This window comes from Malurus melanocephalus, unplaced genomic scaffold (genome assembly GCF_030028575.1).
Source record: "Malurus melanocephalus ecotype Western Australia unplaced genomic scaffold, MMel_1.1 scaffold_314, whole genome shotgun sequence".
NCBI classification, from domain to species: domain Eukaryota; kingdom Metazoa; phylum Chordata; class Aves; order Passeriformes; family Maluridae; genus Malurus; species Malurus melanocephalus.
In genome coordinates this window covers 536,321-547,361 of record NW_026623546.1, presented here as the reverse complement: position 1 = coordinate 547,361, position 11,041 = coordinate 536,321, and the positions used below count along the sequence as shown (strand labels likewise).

The following is an 11,041-nucleotide window of genomic DNA, read 5'->3' as shown; positions in this document are numbered from 1 at the left end:
AGAAGGAGAAGGAGAAGGAGAAGGGGAAGGGGAAGGGGAGGAGAAAAAAAGGGGAAAGGGTGGCACAGGAGTGGAAATACAGACTGTATTTAAGATTTCAATGACCCAATATGTGATTTTTTTGTGTTTTAATACTAATACAATAATAGCTGCTGTTGTTATAGATGTATATCACTGTTGTTATAAAAATTATATCACTGTAAACTAGAAGAAAAATGCTATTCTTGTTTAATTCACCTATGGAATTTCTGTGAAAGGCTTTTTTTACTGTTTAAGGGAACACATTTTTGACAAATCTTTCAAACAATCTCAAGRGGCTTACCTGCTGCCATTGGTATCAGAAAATGGCAGTTTCACTTATCTTTATAAAGCCTCTGATGACATGTAATTTAAATAACTTGCCAKACTTGCTGAGCTGGTTTGTCTCAAAGGCATTCAGACTGACCAGCTGGGGATCTATTATGGTGTTATAGAATTGATACTGATATTATTTCAGCGGTAGTATATAAAGTACAAAATATCTACAATAGAGAATAAATGAAAACAAAATTGCTCATTCTATCCTGRTACTAAAAAATATTTTCTTCCTGTCTTCCAGTCGTTGAACTGTTTTCAGTGACGATTCCTGATAATTCAGTGAGGTACGTCAGTAAAACCCCAGGTTTCCAACTCAGACCTGAATTTCTTCATGGATTTTATGGAATGACCAAGAAGTTAAGCACTGATGGTAGATATTACAACTTTAACAAACACATACTTRCACAGTTAGAAATAGCAAAAGCCTTCATGTCTGAAAAATGCTGCTTGTAATAAAAATATTTATGTACTTCTAACTACAGAGACTATCAGATGTTGCTAAAATTACCAGTGTTGAACAACATTGAAGGCAAAATCAATGATTGTCAGTCACTTCTGTGCTTCAAAAAGCCTTATCAACTCTAGCTTTGCATCTTTTTAAAACTCCTTTCTGGGTCTCAAAAATACTGACTTTCCATAATGGGGTGTCATCATTTCTTTTCCAGTCCTTGACCCATAGGATACCAGGAGAATTGACCAATTTTCTCTTTGTCTGACTGYTGTTTCCTGCAAGGACTCTTTGAATTATAATCTATTTTGTGGCTAATTCTTAGATTTAATTCCCTATTTATTGGCATAACTGAAAAAAGGAAGGCAGCCAAAGAGCCTTCCGAGCTCCTCACCCTATTAAAGGGCAAAGGTAGATAAGTACACAAAGAATGCAGATATGATACAGATGAGCTTTCACACACCAGATTTTTTGACACTGCTTCTCAGCAGATTTATCCATAACTTGCTTTTTCAAGGTTTTGATGCTTTATTTCTAGCATGAAGCAGATACCTGTTCCCCATTTAGGAAGGGTAGATGCAAAAAATTCCTTGATTATATCRCTGTGTCACCATTCTCTGCATGCCACATGCAGAAAAAAATGGCCAATTCTAATACAGCTTCAGAGTAGAAGGAAAATAATAACTCACGTGACTGGAGCCCCAAAGTATGAGGTACTTAAAACATACTAAAAGTATGGACTGGAGCTAATTTCCAAGCAATAGTTCAGAGGATATTTTTTTTTTTCATACCTGTTCTGAAATGTTCCTGACCTTAGCTGGCCTTGCCTTTGTAACTTTTGAGAGTTCCTTAGAGATTTTTTGAAAAGGCCCTATTTAACAGCTGGATTTTTAGTTCAATGAGATGCCTATGCTTTGCAGTAAAGGAGRCTTAAAAAGAATACAGGAATATGCAAAATTAAGTGGATGTTGCACATTCTTTAACTCCTTCCTATTTTAGAATGAGAAGATGTAGGATGAGTAGGATCATTTTCATCTGCCTGGAGCTGGTGAATCAAAGTATGAGTGAGAAATAGGACTTGGAAGTTGTTTTTGTTGGTAGTTGCCGTAACAATCCTCACAAATCTAGTGCCAGTGTGGAGCAGAACTGCTTAAGACTTCCTAGAACCTCACTCATACTCCTGGAGTGCCTAAACAGAAGGATTCCCATTTCCATTTACTGGAAAACACTACATTAACAGATAAAAATGGCAATTTAACTATTAAATGTAAGTAGAATGACTAGAAATMGATTTAAAAGTACTCCAGAGTGGTGTGGTTTCACAAAAGTGAACTGTGAACTGCGTATTAGATTTTCACTCCATAAAAAAGAGAAGAAAGTGARAAAAACCCTAAAACATAAGAAGTATCACTCTTGGAGAAGAGGAAAGAATAGCTCTTAACTATCTGCACAAATCCAATTGCAATACAGTATGATTCTTCTTAACCCAACTGAATTGCTTCCTGTTTGCATTTCATTTAAAACATGGTTATACCGATACAGAATAAATACACTGAGAGACAGCAAGTTTTTGCATTTTAAAAATCCAGTGGAAAATCTTGCACTGGAAAATTGATTGATTAAATCATGCAGGTGACAACAAATTCAGCAGTACTATAAAAATTTCATATTTATATAATAATTCATAAGCATAGGCCATTTGGAATCCCAACCAAATCATTCAGCAYGGTGTACACTGAGATAAGGAGATATTTTTAATATAGACTGTGTGCCTATCTCCACTAATTTTTCCCTCTGACAAAAGCACCAAGTAAAAGAAGGTTCTCCCATGCACTAAAATAGGCTGTAGCAAAGAAATTGGCAAAATGATGAAACACATACATGCCAGATGGCTATGTTTCCGTGTTCCACTAGAAGGGTGTTATAATTCCATTCTTGACTGCAGTTCTTTACATAAAAGACACCAAAAATAGAACRTATTGGAAAACCCTATTCGACTATGAATATCAGTTTTAGGAGTCCCAGTACATAAAATGAAATGACTGCTGCATCACAATTATTTTAAATGTTTAACACTTCTTTTTTTTAAAAAAAAAAAAAAAAAGTGAATACAGGCCGCATAAAAATCTCTAAAGCTATCTAACAAAGAAACACTTAATACCACTTTGAGCTTGTGGTCCTCTTTCAAGGTGTTGGGTGCCTTGTTAAATCAGAGCACAATTATCTCTTGACACAACCTAGTGTCTCTTGAGACAACCCAGTGAGCAGATCAAAATTTTCCTTTGTAAGCAGTGTCTAGTTCCTGTTTTGCCCAGCAACTCACACAGAAATCCATAAAAGGGTTAAACTAATCAAGAGATATTAAAACCTACATCTCAGATCTATAATGCCTACAAAGGCTGTTCAGCCACATATGCAGATATTTCCTGACCTAAACAAAAGCAYGCAATTTCTGTAGCATAGCAGACAAAACACTTTGCATATGGCCTGAATTTTGAGATTTCATACCAGAAATACATTGAACTAAAAACAAATTTGAAAAGCAGGCGGTTTTGAAGTTTAGCATTTGGGTTCTTTCCTGCCTGTTATTCTGGCCAAAGCCTTCCTTCTCCTTCTTAAACAGCGTAACAGAGATTTGGTAATCCAAAATAAGTTTCTCCACTATGAATTAATGCTAATAGWGATATTTTGAGGTGTTGGTTTGAATGTAGGTGTTTAATTTCAGCTTTAAAGTTCACTTTAATTGTCCAATATGACTGGGACCATGAATACTTTATTACAGTGTCTGAAAATTCATATTCTAATTCAAGGCACATTCTTTCAACAATATTTTAGGAAAGCAGAGTTTGAAATTACAAGACTTCCCAAAACACAGAAATATTTTAAGTTTGTTACAGATGCATGATTTCTTATGATTAAAAAAATTGGAAAGAAGTATTGCAGCTTACAATTGCATGGTCCCGAAAGTTAACTTTTTTTTTTTTTTTCTGTCTAATCCTTACAAAGTGAAAGAGGAAAATGTTTCCATTTAAAAGACAACTATGAACTATACAATATGAGAAGAATACTGGTAAAATTTACCATACTTACTGAAATAAAATTTCTTATGGAAGTTTGATAAGGGGAAGGTGAAGAGATAAATAATCTGTCTAAAGAGTCAAAAGATTAATRATAACTGCTAAAACTGGACAGAAGTAGGATTTGGGGATAAAAACTGTGAAAAATATTAACAGAGAAGTTAAAAATACAGTAAGGATAATAGAAATACCACTTTGAAATTTATTAGATCACAGTACACAGAAAGAGTGGTCTCTGAAAATAAGATCACATTCTGGAAATAATCATTCACAATAGAATTAAAATGTCATTTGTTTTTCTGTGTTGTATCAGAGTTGCATTGAAATTTGAAAAAATAAAGCAATTTAAGCACAAAAAGCTGAGTAAATATTTAAGAAGTGAAAGACAATGACACCAAAATGTCTTAAAAAATGAGGAGTCATACATTAAAAAAAAACAACAACAACAAAAAAACCAAACCAAAACAACAACAACAAAAAAGCCCAGGTCAAAAAAACCCACTATGGTATGCATGTCTCTGCGCAGGAATCTTTGCAGAATTAAGCCAAGATATGAGAACGATGTTCCAGGGCATGTCTCCTCAGGACATCASTGCCATACAGATACAGTTGACAAGCTACATTGATCTAAGTCACCTTTGCATGCTGTCAAACAACTCAGCACTCCATTTCACTTCACTCTGCAGTCATCAACTGTTCCCACTTCTTGTCTGTCAGTTTGCTCCTGGGCTCTCTTTTGAACTGTCACAGCTAATTTTCTCTCAGGGAAACTTCAGGTGGGGATCATTTACTCCAAAGTAAACCTACAGGCAGTATGAATAGACTGCAGCAGGTCAGCCTGCACAMCKGCACACCAYGCTCASACACACACAMACACTCACACACACGYACTCACACGCATGTACAAACACACACATGTACACACACTCACACACATGTACACACCCRCTGCAGAGCCAGATGTTCACTGTCCAGCAGCTCTCACATCATGCAACACACACATTTGGTACGATTTTATACAATTACCACTTGTGCAATAACCAGGGTCTTAGCCTTCCTCAGGCAGCCGAAGGCCTTTGGAGATGGATGATCACAGCACTGTCRATCACCTGCCACACCAGAAAAAATRCAGCTGCTGTCAGTGAAGTACTTAGTCCAGACCAGAAACCCTTTTGCTCTCTGTTCTATTGCACTGAATACATTCATTTTCACAATATCCACTCCCGTGCCTGAAGCAATGTAGCAGGGTTCATATAAGAAGACAGGGCTTCCTGGGTTGTGGTCTGCTCTATGCTCTGCACATACACTGGTAGTTCCTCAAATTAAATAGGTAAATTCAAAGGTGTAGCAGTTCAATATTTATCAGGAACATGCTCCCAGTGCAGATGCACTTGTTGGTGGATTGTTGAATTTTTTTCAGTTCAGAACATAACACCTCCATACTGTCAGTGTCATACATATAATATTGTACAACATTTCAATAAAACATATCTCAAAGTTATTCACAAAGGAAGCTACTATCTTCCAAATACTAACACTACCATGAGAAAACCCTACTGAGTGCATGATGAGTTTTTCATTCTCTAACTTATTTTTTCCTATTCACAGCATAGGGACCTGGAGGACACAGGCTGAAGAGTCTGAACACACAGTTCATTAATGGAATTAATTTCTTAAAAAATCAGGGTGTATATTTAATGTCTTTAATATTTAATATTTAATCAGGCAGGGTCCTCTGGAAATAAATGTCCATGATAACAGATTAAAGACATCATGATAGGACTAAATGAAGGTTCTACAACTATTTCGATGTATATGAGTACTTATCTCTGAAATTGTATCTTTTATTACTGGTTTGTATTTACACTTAGCTAACACATAGCAAACTTGTTAACAATGTCTTCACTCAAATAGATATACCTGAACTAAAACCTCATTTTAAAAATACAGGTTGTATTTTTCCTAAGAATAAGATAGTATCAGGCTCAACACCATTATTTATGCCTATAGCCAAAGAATTAGTGCTACTTCCATTTTTTTCAAAATTTTTCATATGAAAATGATGACAACCTTAAATTAGTGATATAAATAAAACACTGCTAAAATATACCTAAAATTATTTGAATAGTTACCACATTATCTATCTCCTTTCTCTAGTTATAGAAAAACTTTACGATACTTAGATAGCAAAGATGGTGAGGAGAGGGGTAAAAATCAAAAAATATTTCTGATAATGGGGCCAAAACATATTCTATTGTGGCAGGTTTTCCCTTTCTTTAGAGGTGGTGATAAAAAAAAAAAAAAAAGAAAGTGAAAAAAATACCCCAAACCAAACGAGAAATAATGGTGAGAAAGCAAAAAGTAAAAACACTTTTAAAATGAGGTTTCAGTCTTCATGTCTTTGACATTATGCTGGCTTTCCCCCAACATTTCTGCAGAACAGTGTGTGGAGGCAGACTGCTCTGCTCACTTCTAGGACATACACTTTGCTTTGCCAACTGTGCTGGGGCTCAGCAGCACCTTCACACAGCCAACACATGGTCAGTGGTTAAAGTTTACTCTAAAAAAGTCCTCTCACTAAACTGAAGGGAAATCAGYCCTCACATCTCAAAGAAGATTTTACTCAAACCTACCTCAATTTAAATCGTTGGCTCAGCAAATTGAAACATTTCCATTATGTTTAGAACAGCAAGTCACTCATTCCAGCAATGCTTGACAGAGACATTTCTTCTTCCTTTCTTTCTTCCCTTTGAAATCAGTTTCTTTCGCCATAAGAAGCACGCTGGAAAATTGTGAACTGCAAAGAATTATTAAGATAAGTTAGTGAAAGAGGTGGGAATAGAAATCAGGAACTCTAGGCCTTATTCATGTGCCTTGAGGCTTGAAGAGAATTATATAATATGAGTTTTCCTATATCAGACACCCACTATTATACATTACAGAAAAAAAATGCCTCTAAGAAATTTTTATGGTAATCCTTTTTCCTTGATTGGCAATGCCAAGATATCAGTATCTTTTAAAAAATTGAATAAGAAACTACTGTATATTCCATGCATCTTAATGTTTCGATCTATATAAAGAATTGACTAAGTTTATTATACCATCTACTTGATTTGAAGGGGGAGGAATTAATGAAACGACAAAATCTAGTGAGGCATGTCTCAAAAACTTACTGATTAAATTACTTGTTCTGTCACTGTAATGATAACATTTGAAAAAGTCTTTACTGAGATAAGAGAACAGATTTTTCATCACAGAAATCTATCTATCTGTGGGGAAAGAAAATTATTTGTTATAATCTATATTAAATATATGCTTTCACAACCAGAAAAACAAAGCACCTCTACAAAAGAAATCTTTAAAAACAGAGCAAGGTAACAGGAAAGACAAGTCATTCCCAGTCGCTGCTTTGAATGGTCATTCAGGCCCAGCATAAAATTAATCCTTACGAGATCTTCACACTGCCCTGAAAAGTTTAGAGCACATTTTTTATATATATAAGACTTGGACAGCAATGATTTGGATGTTTTTTCTTCCTTTGACATTATTAGGGTCATTTGTAAGGCCTTTGTCTTATAATGGAAAAAGTAGGGAGTTTTCTACTGCCATCTGTTGATGAATTGGGAATAGAATTGAAGTCCACAGGAGAACAAGCTTGCTCCCACCATCCTTTGGTGAGCAAGAGGAATTGAAGCTTGGAAAAAAGTCAGTCTRCATTAGCTTTCCCTGGGAAACCCTCCAGGACTCATCAGAAAAGCATGCAAACTCCCAATGGCATGGAAAAAAAAGAAAAGGTTGTCTTTTGTGGTTAGGGCTTCGCACAAAGGTCACATGACTGATCTCATCTTGCCAGCAAAAATTTTGTGAGGAAATGATACAGATGTGATTGTAGGAAGCCATCTTTGCAATAAAAGAGCACTGTGTTAAATTGGCAGAAGGCAGCAACAGAAAACCTAATTATGGCTGTTAAAATCCATCCTGACATGTCCTGCAGACTTCAGACAGGAACCTAAACGTGCACTGGATTGAAACTCTGTTTCCAATATGCATAATGTCTCACAGTTACTACTTTTCACAAAGGCAACACAACCATATATATTCAAATTCAGTATTTTAAGAACAGTGATTCTAGTTGGCTAAGAACATTGTTGTTTGGTAGATTTTGGTAGTTTTTGCAAGCAAGCAGACTGAATATGAATATGTACATTTGTATTCATTAACAATTCTGGACAGAAATATAGTAAGATCACTACTACAGTCACGGGAGTGATATTTTTATAAACACATATCCTTAATATATTATCTTTGCAGAGCAATACAGAAATACTTTCTATATTAAAATCTGATTTATAAGAAAACACAATTTCTAGAAGAAGCTTAAATCTACTTTTGCTGCTTGCTTTTAACAGCAAGTTAGCACTTTCCTGTAGCACTTTCTTCAGTACTCACTGTAACGATTTAACATTTACCAGTACTTCTACATTGCTAGCAAGGATGTAGTTAATAGTCCATATCTTTAGCCTTTCCAGAAAAAAACCAAAAAAAAAACCAAAAAAAAAACAAAGAAAAGGTAAAGCTTTATGTAAACCTCTTTAAAAATTAACTGAGGCTAGTAGAAACCTTCTCCAAGTTCAGGTTTAATAGATGTAAGGTAGTAGAAAAAGTTGATGTGTAGCTTCAACTGCTCATTAATAGAATGAATTATATTGTGTTATTCTTGAGGGAAGTTTATTAGTTTCTGTTCTGCTCTCTGCTTCACTGGTGATGTGACACATATCTCCAGACTTATTGGCTGGGAACCGATGATTTAGAAAACTCATGGGGTGGTTAGTGTTCTTATAAACARCTAGCTAATTTGCTCCTGGGAAACTTTTTCATGCCCAGTTGTCAAAGCCTTGCAAGGCTTATAGAAAACTAAGTTTAATCAGTGAAAGAAAAAAATAATAATCTGAAATTAAAATTGAAGTTCTCCTTCTGAAACTCAAATGCTTTACATAAAACACAAAGGACTGATAATTTTGGATCTGAATGATTGCTCATTCCATACCACMATCTGAATGCTGATGCGTTTGTAAACTGCTCAGACTATGTGAAGACTTGATCAATGAATCACCACCAAGTGACCTCGTCACCTCAGAGCAAATCACCTCTCCAGGACACCATCACCTGCCAACACCAACCTACAGCTAGCATCAGGAAAGTTAAGTTATATGATAAAGGATGCTGGCTTATTTAACATATTTTATTTTGAACACAGAGACAAATCACTAGTRCCAAGCTTTCCTGGACACTGAGCTGTCCTTTTTTCCCCATTTCCTATTCTTTTCACACTGCTGTACTTGCCCATCTTCTTTCCTTCAGTTTGTTGCTGCTGGCATTGCAGTTTRCTACTCTGGACAGAGAGTCTCAGTTAAAACATTCATTGGACTGTATTGTTTTCTGTGCTTCACCTTTAATACTGGCACATCTCTCTGGTGAGAGCAGGTCCTCACTTGCTGGGAAACACTTGACCAAAGGGCTAAAGTGCAATTGCTGTTTCACAGCACATAAATCAGGGGCTCGTGCATTCTTCTGGAGCTTTCCCCATGTAACTTACTGGATTGTTTTATGCAATATTGGTGGTTTGTGACTGGTTTATATCTCAGTTAAGTGTTTGCATCTGGATGAGCACTACATGTTAAGAGGCCCAGAGAAGCCATTTAATTTTTCTARGCCTTTTAAATGGAGTTTGAACTTAGATGTACTTGCAAAGGCAAAGTAGGGATCCACGAAACTTCTTTCTGATAACCCRACAGAAAGATACAAGGAAAAGCTTTTGATTTTGAAATTCAAACCCAAATAATATAATAAAATATGGTTATTGAATTTCTTTCACTATTTTTCTCCATGATGATTTTTCTTCACAAATTTGCTTGATTTCCAAAATACAAGCTACCCTAATTCTTTGTTTGACTAAGAAGTACAGCAGTGAACAGCTCAATTTTGATTCATATTTGATTCTTTCCTTTATTGCATGTGAGAGTCATAGTCWTGCAACATTTTCCTTATTTCCTCTGCCACTACCTCCACAACACAGTAACCTTCACACTGAATGAGAATAGCTGGATACAGCTTCCTGCATGGCTTCTCAATTGCTGGCAATTTAGTTGGCCAGATGGGGTTTCTATGGAGAAATGTGAAGGCTAAGTGTGCCCCTGCCGAGCTCTTGGCTCCTGCTGACTCAGCAAGTTAAGGACACAATCAAATAGTAAAACTTCCACCTCTTTTCTCCCCTTCTTTATAGCCCCTTCTATTTCTCCTTCTTCCACTCATCTGTGGCTGTGTCTGTACTACTATTTCAGGGGACATGCTTTTTTTTTTCCCAATTAGGATCTGCAGTAGCTTGCAATTAAGGGAGTCTTTACCAGTCTTACTCTAAGTTCCTACAGGGAAAATGTGAAGTCACAGAGACCACAGAGTGAYATGAAGCTTTAGCAGGCGCACGAAGCAGCAGCTGTGTGTGCAGATAATATGAAATTGTAGGACAGAGCTCTTCAGCCAGGACTGGAGGATAGTGCAGTGTCTGCACATTGTCTCTGTGTGAGTATCAGAGTGAGGCATCAGTTGGTTTCTGCTCTTACTGAGACTGGGAAAGCATTAAGAGCAGGAGTAGCAGCTGAGATACATTTTTTTTTTCCAGGGAAGCCTTAAAATAGACTAAGTGAGGGCACATATTGAGGGAAATGAGATTTAAGCTGCATTACAAATGGAAATGTCTTCAAATGGCATAATTTTGAAAATGTGCTGAGGCACCAGTCCTTTTAAAAGTCATGGGAACATATTCATTAACCACACTAAAGTAAAGGAAAGTCCCATAATACAAGCTCACATTTACAACTGATTGACTTTAGAATGCCTTAAATTGGCACATAAATATTTTTATAAAGGAGAGACAGCTCTGGAAAACAAAATTCTGAAGAAAGCCAGCCAGTAAAACTGAACACCTTATCAAGAACAGGCTACCAGCAAGTGAGATTTTGGCCACAATATACCTGTAAATCAAATATGAGAGTTTGGCTCTCTGACATTCTTCTTTAAAATGGAAATACGCCCTTTGTTTTAGAAAGGTACGTTCTTTTCTTCAAACATATATCTCAAGTAAAAAAAAAAAAAAAAAAAA

At 36.0% G+C, this 11,041-nt stretch overlaps 1 long non-coding RNA gene across 3 annotated transcripts in view; it reads right to left on the bottom strand.

The window, feature by feature from the left end:
- The window catches only part of LOC130580123 (uncharacterized), a 54,483-nt gene that overhangs the window by 32,172 nt on the left and 11,270 nt on the right, over nucleotides 1–11,041 (bottom strand). For all 3 annotated transcript variants that reach the window (XR_008966081.1, XR_008966080.1, XR_008966079.1), the window contains 2 exons: nucleotides 6,516–6,679; nucleotides 4,909–4,991 (listed from right to left, as the gene is read on the bottom strand). This is a non-coding gene — a long non-coding RNA (uncharacterized LOC130580123). The remainder of the gene's footprint in view (nucleotides 1–4,908; nucleotides 4,992–6,515; nucleotides 6,680–11,041) is intronic.